The sequence below is a fragment of the Eulemur rufifrons genome, chromosome 30 (genome assembly GCF_041146395.1).
Source record: "Eulemur rufifrons isolate Redbay chromosome 30, OSU_ERuf_1, whole genome shotgun sequence".
Lineage (NCBI taxonomy): Eukaryota > Metazoa > Chordata > Mammalia > Primates > Lemuridae > Eulemur > Eulemur rufifrons.
In genome coordinates this window covers 91,315,503-91,343,407 of record NC_091012.1, presented here as the reverse complement: position 1 = coordinate 91,343,407, position 27,905 = coordinate 91,315,503, and the positions used below count along the sequence as shown (strand labels likewise).

Below are 27,905 nucleotides of genomic sequence, written 5' to 3'. Positions count from 1 at the left end.
GTTACAAATAGGTTGAAAGTAAAACAATGGAAAAATAAATACCATGCAAACAGCAACCAAAGCTGGAGTGCCTATATTAATATCAAATAAAATAGATGTTAAGATATTACACAAGGCCGGGCGTGGTGGCTCACGCCTGTAATCCTAGCACTCTAGGAGGCCGAGGCGGGTGGCTCACTCAAGGTCAGGAGTTCGAGACCAGCCTGAGCAAGAGCGAGACCCCATCTCTACTAAAAATAGAAAGAAATTATCTGGCCAACTAAAAATATATAGAGAAAAAATTAGCTGGGCATGGTGGCACATGCCTGTAGTCCCAGCTACTCAGGAGGCTGAGGCAGTAGGATCGCTTAAGCCCAGGAGTTTGAGGTTGCTGTGAGCTAGGCTGATGCCACAGCACTCACTCTAGCCCGGGGAACAAAGCGAGACTCTGTCTCAAAAAAAAAAAAAAGATATTATACAAAATGTTACTAGTGATAAAGAGGGATATTTTGTAATGATAAAACCATTAGGAATGTATAACAATTATAATATATATGCATCTAACATGAGAACCTGAAAATATGTGAAGCAAAAATTGACAGAATTGAAGGGAGAAATAGACAATTTAACAATAATTGTTGGAGATTTCAATATCTCAAATTCAATAATGGATTGAACAACTGGGAAGAAGATCAACAAGACCCTGTCTCTTAAAAAAGTACAAACATCACTATTCACATTAGAAATATAAAATAGATTATTAGGAAATACTATGAACAACTATATGTCAACAAATTAGATAACCTAGATGAAATGGACAAATTCTTAGACACAAAGTAAAATTACTCAAGAAGAAAAGGAAGAGCATTAGAGAACAAACAGAATGAAAATAAATAAAAATATTTTACTTTTCTTTTCATTTTTCTTTTTTTTTAGAGACCAGGTGTCACTCTACCACCCAGGCTGGAGTGCAGTGGTATGATCATAGCTCACTGTGACTTCCAACTCCTGGGCTCAAGTAATCCTCCCACCTGAGCCTCCCAAGTAGCTGGGACTATAGGCACGCACCACCATGCCTGGCTAATTTTTTTTTTTTTTGTAAAGATGTGGTCTCTCCCTATATTGACCAGTCTAGTCTTGAACTCTTGGCCTCAAGCAATCCTCTTGACTCGGCCTCTTACAGTGCTGGGATTACAAGTGTAAACCACCACAGCCAGCCAAACTTACTCTTTATTGATCTAACAGATAACAGTGTGCTCAAAATACTAATAGCAACAATGTATTCAATTATGTATACTTATTTATGCTTATGTATAAGTGAAATGAATCACAACAATGATATAAGGTATGCTAGGGAGGATTTAGGAATATTTTGTTATTATAAGGTACTTGTACTACCTGTGAAATAGTAAAGTATTATTTGAAAGTGGACTTGATTTCATTGTAAATGTATATTGCAAACTCTAGGGCAACTAGTAAAAAAATGAAAAAATCAGTATAACTGATATCCTAAGAAAGGAGAGAAAATGAAATCAGATAAAGTGCTCAGTTAAAACCACGAAAGGCAGAAAAAGAGTGAAAGACAAAAATAGGAAGAAAGAACAGGGCAACAAATAGAAAACAGTAACAAATATGGTAGATATTAATCAACTATATCAATAATCACTGTAAACATAAATGGTCTAAATATACCAATTAAAAGACTGAGATTGTCAGAGTAGATCAAAAAGGAAGACCCTGCTATATGTTGTCTACAGTAAACCCACTTTAAAATATAAGAACACATAGGTTAAAAGTAAAAGAATGGAGAAAGATATACCATGATAACACTAAGCAAAAAAGAGCAGGAATAGCTATATTAATTTCAGACAGAGCAGAAATCAGAGAAAGGATGTACTAAATACCACTGAATTGTTCACTCTAAAATAGTATTTTTATGTTATATTAATTTCACCCAATTAAATTGAATTGTATACCTTCAATGTGTGAATTTTGTGGTGTGTGAATTATACTTCAATAAAGCCATGTTTAAAAATCAGAGCAAAACTATGGAGACAGTAAAAAGACCAGTTGTTGCCAGGAATTGGAGGGAGAAGGAGGAATAGGTGGAGCACAGAGGATTTTTAGGGCAGTGAAACTATTCTTCATGATACTGTAATGGTGGATACATGCCATTAACCATTTGTCCAAACCCATAGCATGTATAACACCAAGAGTAAACCCTAATGTAAACTACAGACCTTGAGTGATAATGATGGTTCATTGATTGTGACAAATGTACCACTCTGATGTGGGATGTTGATAGTGCATGTGTGGGGAGAGGAAGTATATGGGAACTCCATACTTTCTGTTCAATTTTCCTGTGAACCTAAAACTGCTCTAAAAAGTAAAGTCTAGGCTGGGCACGGTGGCTCACACCTGTAATCCTAGCACTCTGGGAGGCCGAAGCAGGAGGATCGCTCGAGGTCAGGAGTTCAAGACCAGCCTGAGCAAGAGCGAGAACCCCATCTCTACTAAAAATAGAAAGAAATTATATGGACAACTAAAAATATATAGAGAAAAAATTAGCTGGGCATGGTGGCGCATGCCTGTAATCCCAGCTACTTAGGAGGCTGAGGCAGTAGGATCACTTGAGCCCAGGAGTTTGAGGTTGCTGTGAGCTAGGCTGATGCCACGGCATTCTAGCCTGGGCAAGAGAGTGAGACTTTGTCTCAAAAAATAAATAAATAAATAAATAAATAAAAAGTAAAGTCTATTTAAAGGATTTTTTTTTTTAATCAGAGACTCTTCAAACAGAATGTGAAATAACAACAAAAATAATCCTATATCCTTAAGCTTTATCCTCCATGGCTCCTTTTTAGGCCTAACAAAACTAGGTCCATAAAAACCAATCTATCCCCTCCCTTGCTATCTAGACTAAAAGGTCTGCCTCCCCTTCTTTAACTTTAATAGGCCAGCCAGGCAGCCTCTTTAGGACCTCTTTTGTAGGTTCCCTGTGACACCTCAACTCCAGGCAGCCTGTTTCGTTCTACCCGGACAAGTGATCTAGTGAATTAGATCCAAAAGGTGATCTGCACTGATTACAGAGGAAGTTCTATCTTTTATACTCTCACCATCTTCTCTGTTTTCAACTAGTATGGCCTGTCAACTTGACCTGGCCATTGTTTTGCTATGTTCCCCCAAAATTCAAGATATAAGTCAAACAAACAAAAGCATTAAAAATACTAATGGTAAATGCTAACTAAAAATGCTAATGTTAAAAGTACTATTCTGGGCCGGGCGCGGTGGCTCACGCCTGTAATCCTAGCACTCTGGGAGGCCGAGGTGGGCGGATCGTTTGAGCTCAGGAGTTCGAGACCAGCCTGAGCAAGAGCGAGACCCCACCTCTACTAAAAATAGAAAGAAATTATATGGACAGCTAAAAAAATATATATAGAAAAAATTAGCCGGGCATGGTGGCGCATGCCTGTAGTCCCAGCTACTCGGGAGGCTGAGACAGGAGGATCGCTTGAGCTCAGGAGTTTGAGGTTGCTGTGAGCTAGGCTGACGCCACGGCACTCACTCTAGCCTGGGCAACAGAGTGAGACTCTGTCTCAAAAAAAAAAATAAATAAATAAAAGTACTATTCTGGAAGGAAAGTGTATTAGTCAGGGTTCTCCAGAGAGACAGAATCAATAGGATATATAAAGACAGAGGTATGAGAGGGAATTTATTTGTTAGGGGAATTGGTTCACATGATTATCAATGCTGAGAAGTCCCACAACAGATCCTGGGATGCCGGCAGCATGGCTCAGTCCAAGTCTGAAGGCTTTAGAAGTGGGGAAGCTAAAGAAGACAGAAGAATGGCCAAAAAACATATGAAAAAATGCTCAACATCTCTAATCATCAGGGAAATGCAAATCAAAACCACAATGAGATATCACTTATTTCCAGTGAGAATGGCCTTTATGAAAAAGTCCCAAAATAATAAATGTTGGCATGGATGTGGAGAGACAGGAACACTCATACACTGCTGGTGGGACTGCAAACTAGTGCAACCTCTGTGGAAAAGCAATATGGAGATACCTTAAACAGATACAAGTAGACCTACCATTTGATCCAGCAATCCCATTATTGGGCATCTACCCAAAAGAACAAAAGACATTCTATAACAAAGATATCTGTACCCAAATGTTTATAGCAGCACAATTCACAATTGCAAAGATGTGGAAACAACCCAAGTGCCCATCAATACATGAGTGGATGAATAAAATGTGGTATATGTATACCATGGAGTACTACTCAGCTATAAGAAACAATGGTGATATAGCAACTCTTGTATTTTCCTAGATAGAGCTGGAGCCCATTCTACTAAGTGAAGTATCCCAAGAATGGAAAAACAAGCACCACATGTACTCACCATCAAATTGGTTTTACTGATCATCACCTAAGAGCATATTTAGGAATAACATTAATCGGGTGATGGGCAGATGTGGCGGGGGCAGGGGATGGGTGTATACATACATAATGAGTGCGATGTGTACCGTCTAGGGAATAGACATGCTTGAAGCTCTGATTCGGGGGGGCAAGGGCAATATACATAACCTAAACTTTTATACCCCCATAATATGCTGAAATAAAAAAAAAAAGAGAAGTGGGGAAGCTGATAGTGTAACTCTCAGTCCAAGGCCAAAGGCCTGAGAACCTGGCAGGAGTTGGGGGAGCCACTGGTATTAAGTCCTAGCGTCCAAAGAGTGAGGAGCCTGTGATGAGGCACAGTAATCACTATAGCTCTGTGAGCCACAGTGAAGCCATCTTGTATACAGGCTAGTGCAGCCATCTTGTGTACGGACTCACTGTTGTGTGAAGTTAAAAAAAAAAAGAATACATAAATAACAGAAAAAAATTTATACAGTGATTAACTTATAAGTGATTGTTTAAAATCATTAGGTGTGTATAGTTACATTGTACTATGCTTGGCAGTTCCTTGGAAAAATGTTCCTTGATTTAACGGTTGCTGTTTGCTTCTGTAAGTTTGCTTGCTTATGAATTATTGTAATCAACATGTTCTGAGCTGTATGTGTATTGTTAGTATTGTTAGTGGTAAAGGTATATAACCCCTGCCCACTTTAAGATCAGGGCCATTCTCTGTCTCCGGACTTTCCCAGAACAGGGGGTGGTCGCTGGCCAGCTAATAAAGACTCCTAATTTGGCTCAATTCGGTCTTTCGGTGGTCATTTCTTGCATCTTAGGCTATAACAGAGCCTGGAGTCTGTTGTCCAAGGCAGGAGATAAGTGTATCCCAGCTCCAACAGATAGATCAACATATTCACCTTTTCCCCATTTTTTGTTCTCTACAGGTCCCTAGCAGATTGGATGGTGCCCAACCACATTGAGGGCAGATCTTCCCTACCCAGTCCATTCAGACTCACATGATAATCTCTTCTGGAAACACCCTCACAGACAAACCCTCAAATAATGCTTTTCCAGGTTTTTAGGTATTCCTTAATCCAGTCAAGTTGACACCTAAAATTAACCATCACAGAAAGTATAGAGGACCTAATTTCTCACAAACTCAGGAAACAAAAAGGAAATTACCTTTCTTCAAATGGGCCTAATTTTCACTTACTGTAGCCTGATCTCCAAGAGGTTCTGACCCTGAAACTTCTGTAAACTGCTGTGATAAGAAATAATTAATTGTATACCTACCTGTGAAGAATAATCCATCACATGATTAAACTTCCATCTCATTAACTCTCCTTTCCACTGTCTGATAATAGTGATTATTTATTGAGCTCTGAATATGTGCCAGGCACCATGCTAGGTAGTTTATATATATTTTTTCATTTAATTCTTAAAATAACCATATAAGTATCATTAATCCATTTGATAGAGGAAGAAACTGAGGTTTGGAAAAGGTAAATAATTTTCCTGTGATCACACAGCTAGTAAATAGGAGAGCCAGGATTCATTCTTTTAACCATTAAATATTAAAGAAATATTTAAAATATGATTATCATCTCTACATAGCTAATATTTCATTAGAAAATGACACATCATTTAATTGAACTTCTACCATTTTAATTTCAAAGCACAATTCCATTCTATTTAACCTTGCCTTCATAGATATTTTTATTACAATTCAATCTAAGTTTCTTCATTCTTAAACTCAAGCGCCAGGTACCAAAGCAGACTCGGTTCTCCCAGTTCTTCCAGTTTTTATATTTCATGAATACCACTCTACTGAATGTGTGCATAACCCGCAGGGCCCTCACCCTTTGTTTTGCTGCTTGTAGCCCAGGACTTAACCTCTCCTCTAGGGTCTAAGATTCATATCTATATTTTTCCATATTCCCCATATTTGCTTTTTTTCTTCCTTGTTTTCTACAGAGCCAGGTCCTGTATAACTAGTCCATAGGGACTACTCACCTGGCTAAACCAGAATGACACAGATTGCCTCATAAACTGGAATTCTGAAAGCCTAAGAGATCAATATCCCAGGTCACTAGTGACAGAGGGCTGTACAAGCAACAGCTTTTTTGTATTCTTTTTTTCTGATGATTGCTAGAATGACAAAAAAAGAAATACTACATCTATAAGAATAGCCATTAAACTCCATATTATTTCAGAGTAGAAATCAATTTAATAAGTCCCCGGTATGGTGATAAATAATTTTTCTGCTGTTGTCAACCAATATCAAATATACAGTATTAATATAAAAACAGTTATAAGGCTCCTTTCTAGGTAATCAACTCCCTCTCCTCCACCCCATTGCCAGCAATTATGCACCTCAGTATCCAATTATTCCAACGTTCTTTTATCCTGTAACAAATGGCAGCCAGAACTGAATATGTGCCCAATTACCATCATGGCAGTTAATCTTAACAGTTTTCATAACTGGAGCTCTACATCTCCAATTCAGTCTCATTTTAGCTTTACATTTTCTCTTCTCCTATGCTTCTAGCTACATATCTTATTTATAGATAGACACTACTATATTAAATATAGTTAGGGTAACTAAGATCAAACCCTCATACTAAAGCAGATCCTACATAGTCCTCTGTATATTGTGGGTTGCAAATGGTCCTGGAAAAGAACAGTAAAAAGATTATTCCAAAAAGTCAAGACATTTTTTAAGCTCTAATTTTCTAATTACAAATAGATCAAAATTTATCACAGCATACTGGATACAACCCAAAAATAACCTCTTTTATACCAACGTTCATTGTTACCCAAATTATGATTTACAGTCCATTTCAATTCCAATGGTGACATTAATAGCATATCAAACATATGCCCATTTCACATTTGTCAGCCACAGTACTCTAAACCTGTCAAGTTACTTCCCAGCTACCAATATCAGTTCCAAAATTTCCCTAAGATCTAAACAAAACAATTTCAAAAGGTTTTCTTAGCATATCATCTAGTGAATAATATTTTAAACAATAATGACTGTAGTTATATTCTGGATTCAAACTAATTACATAGATTCCAATATTATCTTCTTCTTATAAACCTAATTACACTCTATGTTCGAGCCAAAAAAAAAAAAAATGAACCATCCACCATTTCCTAAAACCTTCTAACCTTTGGTTATGCCATCCATCCTGAGTGCCACCACGGCTGGCTGTGGCTGTTTACTTTCCTTTGCTCAACCCTACCCATGAGTCAAGATCAGGTTGGCATATTCTTGTATCTTCCTTCACTGGATCCCCAAAATATTATTTTACCCCCTCTCTCTCTCTTTTCTTTCTTTCTCTCTCTCTCCTCTCTCTCTCTCTCTCTCTTTCTTTCCTTCCTTCCTTCTTTCTCTCTCTCTGTCTCTCTTTTTTTTTTTTTTTTTGAGACAGAGTCTCGCTCTGTTGCCCAGGCTAGAGTGAGTGCCGTGGCATCAGCCTAGCTCACAGCAACCTCAAACTCCTGGGCTTAAGCGATCCTACTGCCTCAGCCTCCCGAGTAGCTGGGACTACAGGCATGCGCCACCATGCCTGGCTAATTTTTTCTATATATATATTTTATGTTTTGTTTTGTTGTTGGTGGTGGGTTTTTTTTTTTTTTGAGACAGAGTCTCACTCTGTTGCCCGGGCTAGAGTGAGTGCCATGGTGTCAGCCTAGCTCACAGCAACCTCAAACTCTTGGGCTGAAGTGATCTTCCTGCCTCAGCCTCCCAAGTAGCTGGGACTACAGGCATGCGCCACCATGCCCGGCTAGCAATTTTTTCTATATATATATTTTAGTTGGCCAGATAATTTCTTTCTATTTTTAGTAGAGACGGGGTCTCGCTCTTGCTCAGGCTGGTCTCGAACTCCTGACCTCGAGCGATCCACCCGCCTGGGCCTCCCAGAGTGCTAGGATTACAGGCGTGAGTCACCGCACCCGGCCTCTTTCTTTCTTTCTTGACAGAGTCTCACTCCGTCACCCGGGCTACAGTGTTGTGGCATCAGCCTAGCTCACAGCAACCTCAAACTCCTGGGCTCAAGTGATCCTCTTGCCTCAGCCTTCCAGGGTGCTAGGAGTACAGGCGTGAGCCACCATTCCCTGCCTATTTTACCATCTTACCTCAATAGTCTCTCTTCAAAGTTCATACTACTCAATTTTATCATCCTCTCAATGTTAAATATCAACCTCCAAGTCTCTCCCCTACATTCATTGAGGACTTTGGTACTCTTTTCCTTTCCTCTTTTCATCCTGAAAGCCTTCATTATCCACCTTGATGACCTAACATCAAAACCTCACAGATCCTTGACATATCCTATTCTAATTTCTTCAACTTGATTCCATTTCAATCATCCATTTCTTTACTGACACCTGGAATGGCTCCACCTCCAAAACCAAACACAGAATCTACTCTCAGAACCCCTTGTTTTTCTACCTCTCCTACACCTCATATTCCCTGAATTTACCCATCAACTTCCTAAGGTCTTTAATTCATCAACCCTCTTACTTATTCTCGAAGGCCATCATGTCCTTTTGAAACTTCCTTCTCTACCTAAGATTACATGGACAGTGGGACTTCAATAACAGTAACCAATACATTCAATTTTCCTATAACCTTGATTTTCCACCATACCTACTGTGTCAATCTTTACCCACAAATGAACCCAACTATTTATATTCTCCATTTCTGCTTACAGATTACAAAGTGTTGCTGAGTAAAATTCTATACTTCTGGCTACCAGTTTCTCCTCCACTCAGACCATCTTCCACTGCTATCAGAATGCTCTTTTTAAAAGTGACAAATAAAAATTGCATATATTAATTGTGTACAACATGATATCTTGAAATATTTATACATTGTGGAATGGCAAAAATGAGCTAATAATTAACATATGTATTACATCACATACTTAATTTTTGTGGTAGGAACACTTAAGAATGATCCTTTAAAACATAAATTGGTCAGGACTTCTGGAATGGCAGAGTGAGGAGCTCAGGAAATCCTCACTTCCTTAAAACAATAATAAAACTGTACAAAATTGTCAAAAATAACAATTTCAGGACTCTGAAAATAGGCCAAAATTAAACAAATCAAGAAGTGTCTAAGGACTCAAACAAATCAGCAAGAAAAGAAAACAAGCCCATTAAAAAGTGGGCAAAAGGCCAGGTGCGGTGGCTCACGCCTGTAATCCTAGCACTCTGGTAGGCCGAGGAGGGCGGATTGTTCGAACTCAGGAGTTCAAGACCAGCCTGAGCAAGCACGAGACCCCATCTCTACTAAAAATAGAAAGAAATTATATGAACAGCTAAAAATATATATAGAGGCCGGGCGCGGTGGCTCACGCCTGTAATCCTAGCACTCTGGGAGGCCGAGGTGGGCGGATCGTTTGAGCTCAGGAGTTCGAGACCAGCCTGAGCAAGAGCGAGACCCCATCTCTACTAAAAATAGAAAGAAATTATATGGACAGCTAAAAATATATATAGAAAAAATTAGCCGGGCATGGTGGTGCATGCCTGTAGTCCCAGCTACTTGGGAGGCTGAGACAGGAGGATCGCTTGAGCTCAGGAGTTTGAGGTTGCTGTGAGCTAGGCTGACACCACAGCACTCACTGTAGCCTGGGCAACACAGTGAGACTCTGTCTCAAAAAAAAAAATAAATATAAAAAATAAAATAAAAAAGATAAATAAAAATATATATAGAAAAATTAGCCGGGAATGGTGGCACATGCCTGTAGTCCCAGCTACTCGGGAGCCTGAGGCAGGAGGATTGCTTGAGCCCAAAAGTTGGAGGTTGCTGTGAGCTAGGCTGATGCCACAGCACTCTAGCCTGGGCAACAGAGTGAGACTCTGTCTCAAAAAAAAAAAAAGTGGGCAAAAGACATGAACAAAAATTTTTCGAAAGAAGATAGACAAAGGGCCAACAAACATGAAAAAATGTTCAACGTCACTAATAATCAGGGAAATGCAAATTAAAACCACAATGAGATATCACCTTAATCCTGTTAGAATGGCTTTTATTAAAAAGTCCAAAAACAATAGATGCTGGCATGGATGCAGACAGAAAGAAACACTTATACACTGTTGGTGGGACTATAAATTAGTACAACCTCTACGGAAAACAGTATGGAGATTCCTTAAAGAACTAAAAGTAGACCTACCATTCGACCCAGCAATCCCACTAGTGGGTATCTACCCAAAGGAAAAGAGGTCATTTTATCAAAAAGACAGCTGCACTTGAATGTTTATTACAGCACAATTCACAATTGCAAGGATAGGGAATCAACCCAAGTGCCCATCATTTCATGAGTGGATTAATAAAATGTGGTATATGTATACCATGGAGTACTACTCAGCCATAAAAAGGATGAATTAATGCCTTTTGCAACAATTTGGATGGAACTGGAGACCATTCTCCTAAGTGGAGTATCTAAAGAATGGAAAAACAAACACCACATGTACTCGCTATTAAATTGGAACTAACCGATGTGCACACATGTGCACAGAGGGAAGTAAATCTCAGTGGAAATCAAGCAAGGGCGGGGGAGAAGGAAGGGAGGGGTAAAAACCTACCTAATGGATATAATGAACACTATCTGGGTGATGGGAACACTTATAGCCATGACTCAAGCCATGTAACAAAAACATTTGTATCATCTTGATATTTTGAAATAAAATAATAATAATAAATAAAAGCATAGAGGCAAAAATGTTAAAAAAAAGAAGTGTTTAAGAAAACCTATTGAACCTTGGGTTAAGAGCGGTGGGAGTCTATGGTGCTTTAGCCTAAGGCTGCTCCCATCTCCCCTCCCAGGTCCATTGGAGCTGATTTTAAAGGGCAGGCAAGACAAGCCATAAAAAACAGTAATTTAGCTGCTGGAAGGGAATTACTTGGTTAAGAATGAGCACCAAAAACATCCTATGCCCAGGGGTGTTGAAAACAATAGTGAACTCAGTGACATATAGTTGTGGAAAGCCAACATCAGTTACCTGAGGTCACAATATTGGTTGGAGCAAGCAACAGAATAGACCTGCCCAAAGTTTATCAGAGAAATCCAGAAAAAAAACAGCCATAGTGGGGCTTGATAAGCTCCCTCAAACCCCTGTTGGTCTAGAAGGCTATATGCATGTGTAAGACTACACTCAAGCTCAGGGTACTGGAGAGGGCCGTAGTTATTTACGTTTCTCTGGCTAATGTGAGGCCTTGCACAGGCACAGAAGAGACAATGAGAAGGCCTATCAGAAAGTAAAAGTCAGGGAAGACTTGTAAACTCCCTGAACTTTGAGTGTGTTTCCCAAACCACACACAATTCCATCAGCAGAGGGTAAAAGACATACTGGCCCAGGGTATTTAAGGACAACCTCCAACAAATCATTGGCTGACCACTAAGTCATCCTGACCTAGATATGACATGTAGGAAGCCAGGTTTAAAAATAAAAATATTAAAAAAAAACTGATCAGAAACATCAATGGGGCCACACACTGAAGAGGAGTGCATAATTATGTAAAATCTACAAAATTAGTTCAGGCAAGTCACTAAATAAATAAAAAAGAAACAAAACCACAACAACCTCTAGGGAGTGGGAATCAGAACCCTGAGTTTAACCTTTTGAGGAACTGCCAGACTGTTTTCAAAAGTGGCTACACCCAGTAGGATGTCTATCATCAAAAAGATGGACAATCTGCAGGTCTAGATCTGAAAGGAAAAAAAAAATGGACAATAATTAAGTGTTGGCAAGAATGTGGAGAAAACTAAAACCTTCATACCCTGCTGGTGAGAATGTAAAATGGTGCAAGTGCTTTGGAGAACAGTGTGGCAGTTCCTAAAATGCTAAACATAAAGTTACTATATAACTCAAAAAGTAGAAACAATCTCAAATGTTTACCAACTGATGAACAGATAAATAAAATATAATATAGTGATATGATGGAATATTATTCAGCCATAAAAAAGAATGAAGTGCTGATACATGATATAAAATGGATGAACCTTTTAAATACTATGCTAAGTGAAAGAAGCCAGGCGCAAAAGATGACATATTGTATGATTCCATTTATATGAAATGTCCAGAGTTGGTAAATCCATAGAGACAGAAAGTAGATCAGTGGCTACTAGGGGCTAGGGGTAGGGAGGAAATGGGAAGCAAGTGCTAATGGGTGTGGGATTTCTTTTTGGTGTGATGAAAATGTTCTGGAATTAGATAGTGATGATGGTTGGACCACCTTGTGTTTATACTAAAAACCATTGAGTTATACACTTTAAAATGGTGAATTTTGTGGTATGTGAATATCTCAATTAAAAAAATTAATGCAAGGCCGGGCACGGTGGCTCACACCTGTAATCCTAGCACTCTGGGAGGCTGAAGCAGGAGGATTGTTTGAGCTCAGGAGTTCAAGACCAGCCTGAGCAAGAGCGAGAACCCATCTCTACTAAAAACAGAAAGAAATTATACGGACAGCTAAAATATATATAGAAAATTAGCCAGGCATGGTAGTCCATGCCCATAGTCCCAGCTACTCGGGAGGCTGAGGTGGAAGGATCGCTTGAGCCCAGGAGTTTGAGGTTGCTGTGAGCTAGGCTGACGCCATGGCACTCTAGCCCGGGCAACAGAGTGACACTCTGTCTCAAAAAAAAAAAAAAAAAAAAATTAATGCTCGGTGAAAGTAGCCAGTTGCAAAAAGCTATATAGAGTATGATTCCGTTTGTATGAAATCTCTAGAAAAGGCAAATCTGTAGAGACAGAAGGCAGATTAGTGGTTGCCTGGGGCCAGGGGTGGGAAGGGGGATTGACCACAAAAGAGTACAAGGGAACTTTTAGTCTGATGGAAATGCTCTAAAACTGGATTGTGGCCAAGGCTGTATAACTTTATAAATTTACTAAAAATTATTGAATTGTATATTTAAAAGAGGTGAATTTCATGCTATTTAAATTATACTTCAATAAAGCTGTTTTTAAAAAAGAAAATACAAATCAACTAGGGCTCCTTCGAGAAATGGCAGGTCTGGGGCAGGAAATACACAAGATAAGCCTTGTGCCAGAAATCAAGCAAACTCTGGAACACTGATAAGTCATGTCAAAGGGATACAAGAGGCAACACACTGGCAAAACATGGATAATTTGAGCATTAACAAGACTAATGAATGTAATCAATTGAAACCCATTGAATATATTTTTAATTTTTTTATTTTATTTTTAATTTTTATGGATACATAATAGATTAATAATTTTTATAGATACAACTGAAACCCATTGAATATATTTTTAAATTTAAAAAATTTTTTATTTTTAATTTTTATGGATACATAATATTTGTACATATTTATGGGGTACATGTGATATACATTTTTAAAAGGGGGGTTCATAATGATAGAGAAGGAACAAACACATACAACTCACTGGATATCATTGAAAGTAAGTAGAGTACCAACTCTTTATTCTGAAAATTGCTAATGAAGGAAGGAATTAATCATTTCTTCTGCCTTCCCTGTAGAGAGGTAACCCAATAGTCCTAGTTGATGAGGAAAAGTTTACATTCAGAAGAATTCCAACTAATTAATGTAGAAAAAAAATTAGGAAATCACCATTTTGAAACCTCTAGTAAAATAATTAATTCCACCAGTGGTCATCAATGGATTAAACTATTAGATGAAAGCTTGATGGGAAACATCATAATGACTGATCAGACTGTCACTTGCTCATTAAAAGTGGAATGGAAATGTGCCTCTAGATGTGATTTAAAGAGAATTACATTGCCACCCCTGTGAAATATTCTTACCAAACACATTCACAAAGAAGTTCAACCTGAATATTATCAAGCCTCTAAAGGTAAAGAAAAATATGAGGTATAGAGGAATAAAGTAAATGAAGCATGATAAAGAAAACAAACAAATCCAAAATGTGGGATATTCTATGGGACAACTGACCCACTTTCTGCAACAAGTCAATGGCTTGAAAAAGAAAAAGTGAGGCACAGATTGCTCTCAATTAAGAGAGACTTAAGAGATAATAACCAAATGTAATGTATGGATCTTGTTTCAATCCTGATATGAATAAACCAACTATATTAGACAATCTTCTGAGACAATCTGCAAAATTTAACAATAGACTGAGTATTAGAGGCTATTAACAAAGTATTAATTTTTAAGATAACACAATGACAGGGTGGTTATATAAGAAAATGCCCTCTGGGAGGCCGAGCTGGGTGGATCGTTTGAGCTCAGGAGTTTGAGACCAACCTGAGCAAGAGCAAGACCCCATCTCTACTAAAAATAGAAAGAAATTAGCTGGACAACTAAAAATATATACAGAAAAATTATTCTGGGCATGGTGGCGCATGCCTGTAGTCCCAGCTACTCGGGAGGCTGAGGCAGGAGGATTGCTTGAGCCCAGGAGTTTGAGGTTGCTGTGAGCTAGGCTGATGCCACAGCACTCTAGCCCGGGGGAACAGAGTGAGACTCTGTCTCAAAAAAAAAAAAGAAAAAGAAAAAGAAAATGCCTGTACTTTTTACACATGCCTACTGAATATGTAGGGGTAAAAATAACATGATGTCTGGAAGTTGCTTTAAAATATTTTGGCAAATTTTAAAAAATGAAAGGAAAAAGAAAAAAGAGATGGCTGAAACAAGACTGGCAAAATCTTGATAATTATTGAATGAGATTATTGGGTATATGAGGGTTCATTATACTATTCTCTTTACTTATGAGTACATTTGAAAATGTTTAATAATTTTTTCAAGTTCATAAATCTGACCATGTAACTTGCAAGCATAAAAACTTTCAGTGCTTTCCGAAGGTCCACAGAGATAAAGTCCAACCTACAGCAGGGACTACAAAGCCCCCCATAACGTGGGCCCTGACCTCATCTCTTACCATGCCCTAAATTCCAGCCACTAAACCTCCTATTTCATACCTTCATGCCTTTGTACCTGCTGGTTCCTCTGTCTTTGCTATCACACTTCTTCCCACACATTTTGGGCCTCAGAAGAGTTTTCTGATTCATCAGTTTTACACTCTAACGAAGGTCTCCTTCTCTGTGAAGCCTTTCTTTTTCTTTCTTTCTTTTTTTTTCTGAGATAGAGTCTCCCTCTGTCACTGGGACTAGAGTGCCATGGTGTCAGACTAGCTCACAGTAACCTCAAACTCCTGGGCTTGAGGGATCCTCCTGCATCAGCTTCCCGAATAGCTGGGACTACAGATATGCACCACCACACCTGGCTAATTTTTTCTGTTTTCAGTGGAGACGGGGTCTCACTCTTGCTCAGGCTGGTCTCCAACTCCTGAGCTCAAGCAATCCTCCCACCTCAGCCTCCCAGAGTGCTAGGATTACAGGTTTGAGCCACCGCACCCGGCCAGTCCTATCTATCTATCCTTATTTGTAAATTCTAAGGGTACCTTTCTATAAAGCACCTTTCCTCCTTTAACTTACATACTTAAGGTGTATAAGTACTTGTTGACTGATATAGCACTAAAATAAAAGGGCATATTAATAGGTTTTTGTCAGTCAGATTTCAAAAGCTTGAACTAGATGACCTCTGAAGTTCCTTAGATTCAGTGAAGAGTGAATTATTAAGTAGAGTAGCTTTGGCTGCCTGAAACATTTCTCTTTGACTCTGGCGCCAAGGAAGACACAGACTGACACAGACCAGGACATTCTCCCCTCAAGGATAGTAAGTTTGGACTATGTGAAAGGCTCCCATTTTTAAGAAACAACTCTCTCTATAACCCTAAAGCACTGACCCCAGGAAAAGGCTAGAAATTGGTTCTAGGCAGTATTGTGACAGGTCTGCTGGCTCAGATCCTATATATAACAGCAGTTGAAGGTAGATGAACAGCAGCAAACCCTTATTTGATAGATTGATTTCAACATGGGAGAAAGTATTTCATCAAGCTGAAAAGATTTGAGCTCTACTCTGCCCTTTTTGATATTTTAAAATAGTTATTTGTATGAAGACACTAATGGCATACTAGTCAAATTTGCCGATGATAAGCTGGAAAAGAAGCTAATACATCTGGATGACATTTGGGATTCAAAATAAGTTTGACATGCAGGAATGACAAGCTAAATTTAACGAGCTGAAAAGAAATAGATTAAATTAAAGCCTTGTACTAGGTCCTAAAACACAAGTGTTCAAGTACCAAATGGACGAACACAGCAGAGTTAAAGTCTTAGGGATTTCAACTATGAGTTCAACATAAGTCAATAGAGTCACTGATGTGAAGAAAAAAGCTAAAAATCTTGGCCTGCATGAGTAGTAGCACAGGGTCTAGAACAAAGAAAGTCATTGATCCACTCTTCTGTACTGATAAGAACATGTACCTGAAATAGTACATTTCATTCTAGATGCCAATCTTTAAAGAGATATTAATGAAGTATGAACAGAACAGAACAGAATAACCAGAATGATGAGTATATCTTAAAACTCTGCCATAAGAGTAATGGCAATAAAGGAACTGCAAACTGCAGGCGTTTAGCACAGTGGAGACAAGACTTAGTAGAGAAAACCAATGACCATTGTTGTCAAATATAAAGTGTTGTCAAGTATCAGAGCTACCCAACAATGGAAGAGACTGTCTCAGGAGCGATTTCCTCAAACAATGAAGTTTCAGGCACAGACCTACAATCCCTTAGTGAAAATACTGAAAAAGATTCAAATGCCTGGGATAATTTCTAGGTCTCTTTGCTAAAAGAGCCCAAAAGCAATGACATTCTAGTAGCAATAGGTATAGCCAGCACACAGATCTTGGTTTCTAAATATCATTCCTCACTTAAAGGAGCCAGGATTCCTTGGAGAAATAGCTGATTCTAGGGCTAGGGCAGGGAAAATAAGAGATAAGTCCGAAACATTCTTGTTGTCCCAGAAAGTAAGGAAGTGCTAAAAAATTATGGAGACATGTCAATGAACACAGAGACAAGCTTGAAGGGGCTCCCACTGGCCAAATCTGGGCCAAATTGAGCATCAAAATGAATAACAGTAAAACATTATAACCTATGTAATAAATAAGAATCCATGAGTCCATACTAATAATCAATCAATCAATACATGAGGTAAAGGGAAAGCTCTTCTTTAGAATAGAATGCCAACTAATAAATGTAGATGTATTTAGAAAAATCACCATTTTTCAAAAATCATAGTAATAACTAATTCAGGCAAGAATCATTAATGAATGTTAAAAACTATTGGGTAAGAGTTTGATGAGGAACAGGACATTTATATAGTTTCAGAGTATCCCCCCTTTGTGTATTTATTACAAAGGTAAAAGTAGTAATTTGTTTCTTTTATTTCTATTGTTAAGATATCAATCCTCTCAAAATTCATCTATAGATTCAATATAATTGCAATCAAAATCCCACCAGGTTTTTTAACAGGCAAACTGATTCTAAAATGGAAATGCAAAGGACCTAAAATGTCCAAAGCAATCTTGAAAAAGAACAACAAAGTTGGAGGAGTTATATTCCTGACACTAGGACTTGCTATAAAGCTACAGTATTTGATAAGCAAATAGATCAATGGAACAGAATGGAGAGCCCAGAAATAAACCTACACACATAAAGTCATTTGATTTTTGACAAAGCAATATTGGATCAGGGAAGGGAAAGTCTTTTCAACAAATGGTACTAGAATAACCAGATATTCACATAATAAACCTTGACCCTGACCCTACACCATACCCCAAAATTAACTGATGATGGATCATGGAACTAAACATACAATATAAATGCTAAAACTATAAAGTTTCTGGAAGAAAACCCAGAAGAAAATCTTTGTGGCTTGAGGATAGACAAAGGTTTCTTAGAATACAGAAAGTGATAGTCATGAAAGAAAAAATGATAAATTAGACTTCACTAAATTTAAAAACCTGCTCATCAAAAACCACCATTAAGAAAATGAATAGGTAAACACAGGCTGGAGGGCTGTGATCGAAGCTCACTACAACCTTCAACTTCTGGGCTCAAGTGATCCTTCTGGCTCAGCCTCTCGAGCAGCTAGGGCTACAGACATGTACCACTATGCTTAGCTAATTTTTAATTTTTTTTTTTGTAGAGATGAGGGTCTCGCTATGTTGCCCAGGATGTTCTTGAACCCCTGGCCTCAAGCAGTCCTCCTGCCTCGGCTCCCAAAGTGCTAGGATTACAGGCATGAGCCACTGTACCCAGCCTGGAAGTTTCTTATAAATTTAAATATACATCTACCCCATAGCCTAGCAATCCTGCTTCTAGGTATTTATCAAAAAAAAAAAAAGAGAAAGAAAGAAAGAAAGAAAGCACATGTTTACAACAAGACTTGTACTAGAATGTTCTTTTCAGCTTTATTCATAATATCTAAAACCTGTAAATAATCCAAATGTCTATCAATAATAAAATGGATAAAATGTGGCATATCCATACAATGGGTTACTACTCAGTAATGCAAAGGAGCAAACTTGATACACACAATAACACTGGATAACTCTCAAAAACATTATGCTGACCAAAAGAAACAATACACAAAATGCAGTCCCTTACAAGCTATATATTTTGAAGTAATTAAATGTTGATTAATAAATCCATTAACAAGTAATGCATTTTATTTTAAGGAGAGACCTGAACAAGTACACAAAGATACATGGTTGTAAGAATGTTTATCATGAGAACAAAAAATTGAAAACAAGATAAAATTATTTTACACGTTCACAATGAAATGCTACACAGCATTTTTGGTTTTTTGTTTGTTTATTTTTTTTAAAGAAATGGAGTCTCACTATGATCCCCAGGCTAGAGTGAAGTGCCTATTCACAGGTGTGATCATAGCGCACTGCAGCCTCAAACTCCTGGGCTCAAGGGATCTTTCCACCTCAGCCCATTAAGTAGCTGGGACTGTAGGCACAGGCCACTGTGCCTGGCTTACATAGCCATTTAAAATGATAATGTAATCTATATTCATTGGTACAGAAAAATGTCCAAAACATACTGTCAAGTGCAAAAAAAGATTGAAAAACGGCATGAAATAAAGAAAAACAAGATATTTCTCATCTATCATCTTGATAGATGAAAAATGATTGATAATACCTAATATTGGCAAGTATATGGGGAAAATACATTTTTATACCCTGTTAGTGGAAGTATAAATTGGTAGAATCTAGAAGGCTATATGACTGTACTATTAAAGTTTTAAATACACTTATAACCATTTCACACAGCAATACATTTCTAAAAATTTATCCCACAGAAATATATGTGTACAAAGAATGTAGTTTTGCATATAACTTGTGCAAAAAAGAGAATGTAGCAGTATTTGTAATAGTCAAACATTAGAACAACCCAAATGCCTATCAGTGAGTTTGGCTAAATAAAATGATCATCTATGTATGCAATGGAACACTATGCAGCTGTTAAAATGAATGAGTTGGTGCTATGTGTAGTGAAACAATAAAAATGTTAAAAATATATTATGCAAAAAGTAAGTTGCAGCATAGTGTATAAAATATAGTTTGTGCCCATTATTATAAAGATTAAATATATGCACAGACAGAATTCTGGAAGACTTATACTAAATTCTTAACAGCAGTTACCTCAGAGTGATAGGATTACAAGGGACTTATGTCTCTATGTTGTAGATTTATGTCATTAAAATTGTTTATAATATATATTACTTTTATAATAGTAAGACATATTTTTACATTTTTCAAAAATTAAAAAAAAATTTTCGAGATGGGGTCTCGCTATGTTGCTCAGGCTGGCCTTGAACTCCTGGACACGTGGGATCATCCCACCTCAGTCTCCTGAGTAGCTGGTACTACAGGCACCCGTCACCCTGCCCAGCTAATTTTTAAAAATTTTTTTGTAGAGATAGGGTCTCACTAAGTTTCCTGGGCTGCTCTCAAACTCCTGGCCTCAAGCAATCCTCCTACCTCGGCCTCCCAAAGTGCTGGAATTATGGACGTGAGCCACCATCCCTGGCTGAGATTTTTAATCTGAGAGTTGAAAGCAAAGGTCTAGATTAAAGAAGAATAAGAATGATGATGACTTCTCTTGTGAAAAAAATAAAAATTACAATGATTATTAACCCTCCAGTACTGGTGAAATATAAGAAAATGGGCACTAATGTATGGTTGGTAAGAATGCACATTAGAACAAACTTTCTGCATAAAAATATGGCAGTATTTATCCAACTTTTTAATGTTCATGTCATTTAATCCAGCAGTTCCAATTCCATAAGTCAATCCTACAAATATATTCACATGTACTCAAACATACATGTATTAGCATGTTCACTGTGGCATTGTTTATAATAGCAAAAAAAAAAAAAACTGGAAACAACCTAAATGTTCACCAATAAGGAGATTTGTTAAAATTATGTGAGGCTTTCACTCAAGAGCCATAGCATTAAGGGAGGAATATTCTTAGAGAAAAGCCAGGTTTCAGTTAAAGCAAGCAAGTGGACAGATAATTTGGGGAGGCAACGTAGGGTAGAGTTTATCTACAATGGAATCAGTTTTCCAGAATACACAGTGCAAGTAATTGGCAAGAGAAGCAATAGTGGGTGATTTGGGGTAAGGGAAGGTGCGGAAGGGGAGGAAAAAGCCAAAGGGGTTCAAGAAAGTGTGAAGAAAACAGCAAATGATCAAAAGGCTTGCAGGACAAACTGGTTTTCAAGTTAACTGGACCCTTCAGCCTAAAATGCCCTTCCCCAGAGCCCCTGAAAATCCAAGAAATGCCTACTCATTCTTTAAATCTCAGGCCCAAAACTATCTTTTCTATGAAGGCAGCCTGTGGATGAATTATGAAATCCTTCACTAAAGTCCCATAGTAATTTACATGACCACTATTAAAAGATTTATCACACTTGATTAGGGGTATTTAACCTAAGGCTTATGGATGGGCATCAGGGAGAGTGTCCAGGTTTGAAACTTTATGCAAAATTGTGTATAACTGCATTTTTCTAGGGGCAAAAGTCAACAGGTGTTTTTTACTATTTCAGAATTGGGATTCAAAAAGTCTACAGTTTCCCCCCTCACCAACCACGCACTCCTGAAGAAAAGTCCACAGTTTTGAACCAATTCTGGAACAATTAATGTAGTATAATTTGTTCATCAAACATTTACTGAGCAACCTATTATATGTCAAGGCAGTGTAAATATAGAGATGATACAAAAAAAGTTCCTAAACTTAAAAAGTTTACAGATGAGAGAGAGAAATAAACACAGGATTACAAAATTATGTAATACATAAAGGAGGGGCCAGGTGCGGTGGCTCACGCCTGTAATCCTAGCACTCTGGGAGGCCGAGGTGGGCAGATCGTTTGAGCTCAGGAGTTCAAGACCAGCCTGACCAAGAGCGAGACCCCCATCTCTACTAAAAATAGAAAGAAATTATATGGACAACTAAAAATATACATAGAAAATATTAACTGGGCATGGTGGTGCATGCCTGTAGTCCCAGCTACTCGGGAGGCTGAGGCAGGAGGATTGCTTGAGCCCAGGAGTTTGAGGTTGCTGTGAGCTAGGCTGACACCGCGGCACTCTAACCTGGGCAACAGAGTGAGATTCTGTCTCAAAAAAAAAAAATAAAAACCTAAAGGAGGCCTAACTAAAAAGAGGGATATACCTTGTTCCTACTTGGGAAAACTCAATAATGTACAGAGATCCACTCTCCCCAAATTAAGCTGAAAATTCTATATAATCTCAATTAAAATCTCAACAAGATTTTTTTGTGGAATTGACTGATTCTAAAAATTCTTGTGGGAGGAACAATAAGCTCCAGCCAAGAAATGTTTGAGGCCGGGCGCGGTGGCTCACGCCTGTAATCCTAGCACTCTGGGAGGCCGAGGCGGGTGGATTGCTCAAGGTCAGGAGTTCGAGACCAGCCTGAGCGAGACCCCGTCTCTACTAAAAATAGAAAGACATTATATGGACACCTAAAAATCTATATAGAAAAAAAAATTAGCCGGGCATAGTGGCGCATGCCTGTAGTCCCAGCTACTCGGGAGGCTGAGGCAGTAGGATCGCTTAAGCCCAGGAGTTTGAGGTTGCTGTGAGCTAAGCTGACGCCACGGCACTCACTCTAGCCTGGGCAACAGAGTGAGACTCTGTCTCAACAAAAAAAAAAAAAAAAAAAAAAAAAAAAGAAATGTTTGAAAACAACAATCAGTGAAACAAAATAGATGGTGCAGAAAAAGACTCATGTGTATAAAGGAATTTGGCATATACTAAAGGTGGCATTTTAAATCATCAGAGAAAATAAACAGTGTTGGGATAATTAGCTATGTATTTGGGAAAAAATTAAGTTATAGTGGTATCTCACACCATCCACAAAAATAAATTCTATACAGTTTAAAGAATGAAACTTAGGCTGGGCGCGGTGGCTCACACCTGTAATCCTAGCACTCTGGGAGGCCGAGGCGGGTGGATCGCTCGAGGTCAGGAGTTCGAGACCAGCCTGAGCAAGAGCGAGACCCCATCTCTACTAAAAAATAGTTAAGAAATTATCTGGACAACTAAAATATATATAGAAAAAAAATTAGCCGGGCATGGTGGTGCATGCCTGTAGTCCCAGCTACTCGGGAGGCTGAGGCAGTGGGATCGCTTGAGCTCAGGAGTTTGAGGTTGCTGTGAGCTAGGCTGGCGCCCCGGCACTCACTCTAGCCCGGGCAACAAAGCGAGACTCTGTCTCAAAAAAAAAAAAAAAAAAAAGAATGAAACCTAAAAATCCAACTTAGAAACAACCTCATGTTGGACAAAGATTTCTTAGATATGAAACCAAAAACATAAGCCATAAATGAAAAAAAAAACGATGAATTGAACTTCATCAAAATTATGAATTTCTGGCTCTCCGTTTTGGTGGGCTGGTTGAAGATGAAATCCACTGAGGAGGGAAAGCCTGGGTCTTTAGCACTCTGTGTGCCAGCCCAGAAGTGGCCCTGTGAAAGCCTCCCTGAAAATCAAGTGGGCTTGGATTTGGATTATCAATAGAAATGGTTAAAGGCTCATGGGACCATACAGGCAGAGATGTTTAGATAGTTGATAGATCCTGTAGTTTAACTTGACTCCTGGATAGAAGCTGGATTCATTTGATAACAGAGAAGTAAAATTTCAAGAGATCAAAACCAGATCTGAATCTAACTTTTCTAGCCTGGACCTCTTTAGTGCTATAAATCCTGGATATACAATAGATGATGACTGCATTTTTCTTTTACGCATGAAGGTAGATGATTCTTCAAATTAAAGATGGAAGCTGACTTTTCTCACCAGAAATCAACAACTTGGAAAAATGGCTCTTTTCAGCATCTGGAGACCTCACTATCCTATTTATTATGTCTTTGTGTGAAGACATGCTGCTCTGCAATTATCGAAAGTGTCGCATCAAACTCTCTGGTTATGCATGGGTCACTGCCTGTTCTCATATCTTCTGTGATCAGCATGGTAGAGGTGAGTTTAGTCGTTCACCAGCTATATGTCCTGCCTGCAACAGTACCCTTTCTGGAAAGCTAGATATTGTCCGCACAGAACTCAGTCCATCAGAGGAATATAAAGCTATGGTATTGGCAGGACTGTGACCAGAGATTGTGTTGGACATTAGCTCACGAGCACTGGCCTTCTGGACATACCAGGTATATCAGGAGCATCTTTATCAAGAATATAACTTTAGGCCGGGCACAGTGCCTCACGCCTGTAATCCTAGCACTCTGGGAGGCCGAGGCGGGTGGATCGCTCGAGGTCAGGAGTTCGAGACCAGCCTGACCAGGAGCGAGACCCCATCTCTACTAAAAATAGAAAGAAATTATATGGACAGCTAAAGTTTATATGTAGAAAAAATTAGCCGAGCATGGTGGCGCATGCCTGTAGTCCCAGCTACTCGGGAGGCTGAGGCAGGAGGATCCCTCGAGCCCAGGAGTTTGAGGTTGCTGTGAGCTAGGCTGACGCCACGGCACTCACTCTAGCCCGGGCAACAGAGTGAGACTCTGTCTCAAAAAAAAAATTATTAAAAAAAAAAAAGAATATAATTTTAGCAAGGCTGAGGGCCATCTGAAACAGATGGAGAAGATATATACTCAGCAAATACAAAGCAAGGATGTAGAATTAATCTCTATGTAAGGGGAAGTCACCTCCATGAAGAAAGTGCTAGAAGAATACAAGAAGAAGTTCAATGACATCTCTGAGAAACTGATGCGCAATCGCCAGTATCAAAAGCTCTAAGGCCTCTACGATAGTCTTAGGCTACAAAACCTAACTATTGCTAACCAAGAAGGTACACTCGAACCATCTGTGATCACACAGTCTGGTGTTTTTGGTTTCCCAGTAAGGAACAACTCCAAGTTTTTTTTTGGATAATACACCAGTTCGAAATCGGGGTGGTGGAAGATGGAGATTTTCAGTTCAGACCATTTTTTGTGGGTTCTCCCACAGCACCTGAACCCAGCAATAGCTTTTTTAGTTTTGCCTCTCCAAGTCATGAATTACAGCAGGAGCAGGTCTCTAGCAGGGCCTTCAAAGTAAAAAGAATTTAGCTCACTTCATAGAATGTTTCTCTATTCACTTTCAGTAATTTCATTTAGCAAATAATCTCTAATGTAGATAAGTCATCAACCTTTTTGTGCTTTTTTTAAGGCTTTGAAGTTGTCTTCCTTCACATTATCAACTTGTAAGAAACTCAGTGGCAGTGAGGAGTGACTTTAGAGTCTGGTTTCTTTGTTTCAATTATTTAAAGCATGAACATTTTAATAATCTCAATTTCATCATTAACTGTTGAGTTTTCATCACTAGTGAAAAGGTCATGATGTTACTTTGTGTTTCATAGATCATTATTTCTGTCTGGGCTGTTTCTGATTGAGTTCTGGTTTTATGTGTATGTATGTAAGAACCTATGTTATATGTCTACATTTCACTTTGGATTCTGGTATATATGCATACATGTATATGTACGTGTGTTAATTTACACTGATATTTTGCTGTATTTGCCAATATATTTGTGTGAAAATTTTGGTTTTGGAAAATGGTGGGTGCTCTGTTATTTGGGTGTGTGTCTTTATTTGTATATTAACATGTTTGGAGGTATGCTCATGCCAGTGAATGAGAGTACAATTTGATGCATGTATGTTCAATCCCTATTTGTATTTAAAAATAAATCACATTGATAAAGTTAAAAAAAATTATGAATTTCTGTGGTTCAAAGGATACTGGTAAGACAATGAAAAGACAAGCTACAGACTGACAGGAAATATTTACGAATCACATATCTGATAAAAAAGGACTTGCACTGAGAATATATAAGAACTCTCAAAACTCAAGAAAACAAATAACCCAATTTTTTTAAATGGGCAAAAGATTTGAAGAGACACTATACCAAAGAAGACATACAGATGGCAAATAAGCACAGTACTCATTAGGAAAATGCAAATTAAAACCACAATGAGATACCATTATATACCTATTAGAGCATCTAAAGTTAAAAAAGAAAAGTTGACACTACCAAGTGCTGGGGAACTGGAAATAACCGAAACTCCCATACATTGCTGGTGGGAATGCAAAATGGTACATCCACTTTGGAAAACAGTTGGAAGTTTCTTATAAAAGATTTACATTGACAATACAACCCAGCAATCTCACTCCTAGGCATTCGCCCAAGTGAAATGAAAACATATTCACACAAAAATCTGAAGCTGATATTTATAGTGACTGTATTTGTAATCACCAAAAACTGTAAACAATTCAAATGACCTTCAACTGGGGAATGGAAAAACAAACCATGGGACATCCATACAATGGAATAGTACTCAGCAATAAAAAGGAGCAAACGACTGATACATGCAACAACACGGATACATTTTAAAGGCATTATGGTGATTGAAAGAAGCCAGTCTCAAAAGGTTACGTACTGGGGGCCAGGCGTGGTGGCTCACGCCTGTAATCCTAGCACTCTGGGAGGCCGAGGTGGGTGGATCGTTTGAGCTCAGGAGTTCGAGACCAGCCTGAGCAAGAGTGAGACCCCATCTCTACTAAAAATAGAAAGAAATTATATGGACAGCTGAAAATATATATAGAAAAAATTAGCCGGGCATGGTGGCACATGCCTGTAGTCCCAGCTACTCGGGAGGCTGAGACAGGAGGATCCTTTGAGCCCAGGAGTTTGAGGTTGCTGTGAGCTAGGCTGACGCCACAGCACTCACTCTAGCCTGGGCAACAGAGTGAGACTCTCTCTCAAAAAAAAAAAAAAGTTACATACTGTATGATTTCATTTATATGATCAGTTTGAAAAGGCAAAACTGGCTGGGTATGGTTGCTCACACCTGTAATCCTAGCACTTTGGGAGGCCAAGGTGGGAGGACTGCTTGAGGCCAGGAGTTCAAGACCAGCCCGAGCAATATAGTGAGACCCTGCCTCTACAAAAAAAAAAAAAAAAGTAAAAAAAGTAAAAATAAAAATACCATAAATAAATACAAAGGAAAGTAGATTAAGGAAAAATATTTGCAACATATATAGTAAAAGGATAATTAATATCAAAACTACAAAGAACTCCTACAAATCAGCATGAGAAAGCAAATAACCCAATAGAAACATGGGCAAAAAATAAAACAAGCAATTAACATAAAGGAACAGCAAAGAGTCAATGAACATGAAGGGATATTTAAATTCACTAATAATCAAAGAACTATGAATAAAGACATCAAACAGATTAACAAATTTTAAAAGATTGAAAAATGTTGGCAGGAGTGTAGGGAAATAGGTTCTCTCATATACCGTTGCTAGAAGTAGTCTGCCTTTTTTGGAGAGCAATTTTGCACTATTAAAATGTAAAATGTACATACCCTTCGACCCAGTAATTCTACTCTTTAGTATCTACCTTAGAGAAACACTTTCCACAATAAAAGAGTTAATGGGGGAAAAAAACTGGAAACTATCTCAATCAGTGCTTCTCAAACTACCTGTGATAAAGGACCAGGGTTTTTCTTTTCTTTTTCCTTGTAAATTTCCAATCTGTCACAGACTGATACATTTGTAGAGAAAAAAAGGATTACTAGGAAAGTGATCATGCACTTAGATGTTTTGGCCATGTCAAATTTCCTATCCTCAATTTCCATACTTATCTCCTTGTGGATAGGTGACAGTTCACGACTGGCATCTGTGGAATACAGTTTGAGTAGCGCTGATATGTCCATCAAAAGGGAAATGAAAATTACCTTATGATCCAGCAATTCCACTTCTGGGTGGAATTATACTCAAAAGAATTATACTCAAAAGAATTGAAAGCAGGGACTCAAACAGGTATTTGTGCACCCATGTTCACAGTAGTATTGTTCACAATATACAAAAAGTAGAAACAACCCAAGTGTCTTCAACAGATGAATGGACAAACCAAATGTGGTGTGTAGGTAAACACACACACACACACACACACACACACACACTGGCATATTATTCAGCTTTAAAAAAGGAAATTCTGACACATGCTATAATACAACATGGATGAACCTTGAAGATATTATGCTAAGTGAAACAAGCCAGTCACAAAAATACAAATACTACATGATTCCACT

General features: G+C 38.3%; 1 pseudogene; it reads left to right on the top strand.

The window, feature by feature from the left end:
- Positions 1 to 23,664: 23,664 nt before the first annotated feature.
- LOC138378676 (E3 ubiquitin-protein ligase CCNB1IP1-like) lies at positions 23,665 to 24,878 on the top strand (annotated as a pseudogene).
- Positions 24,879 to 27,905: the final 3,027 nt, after the last annotated feature.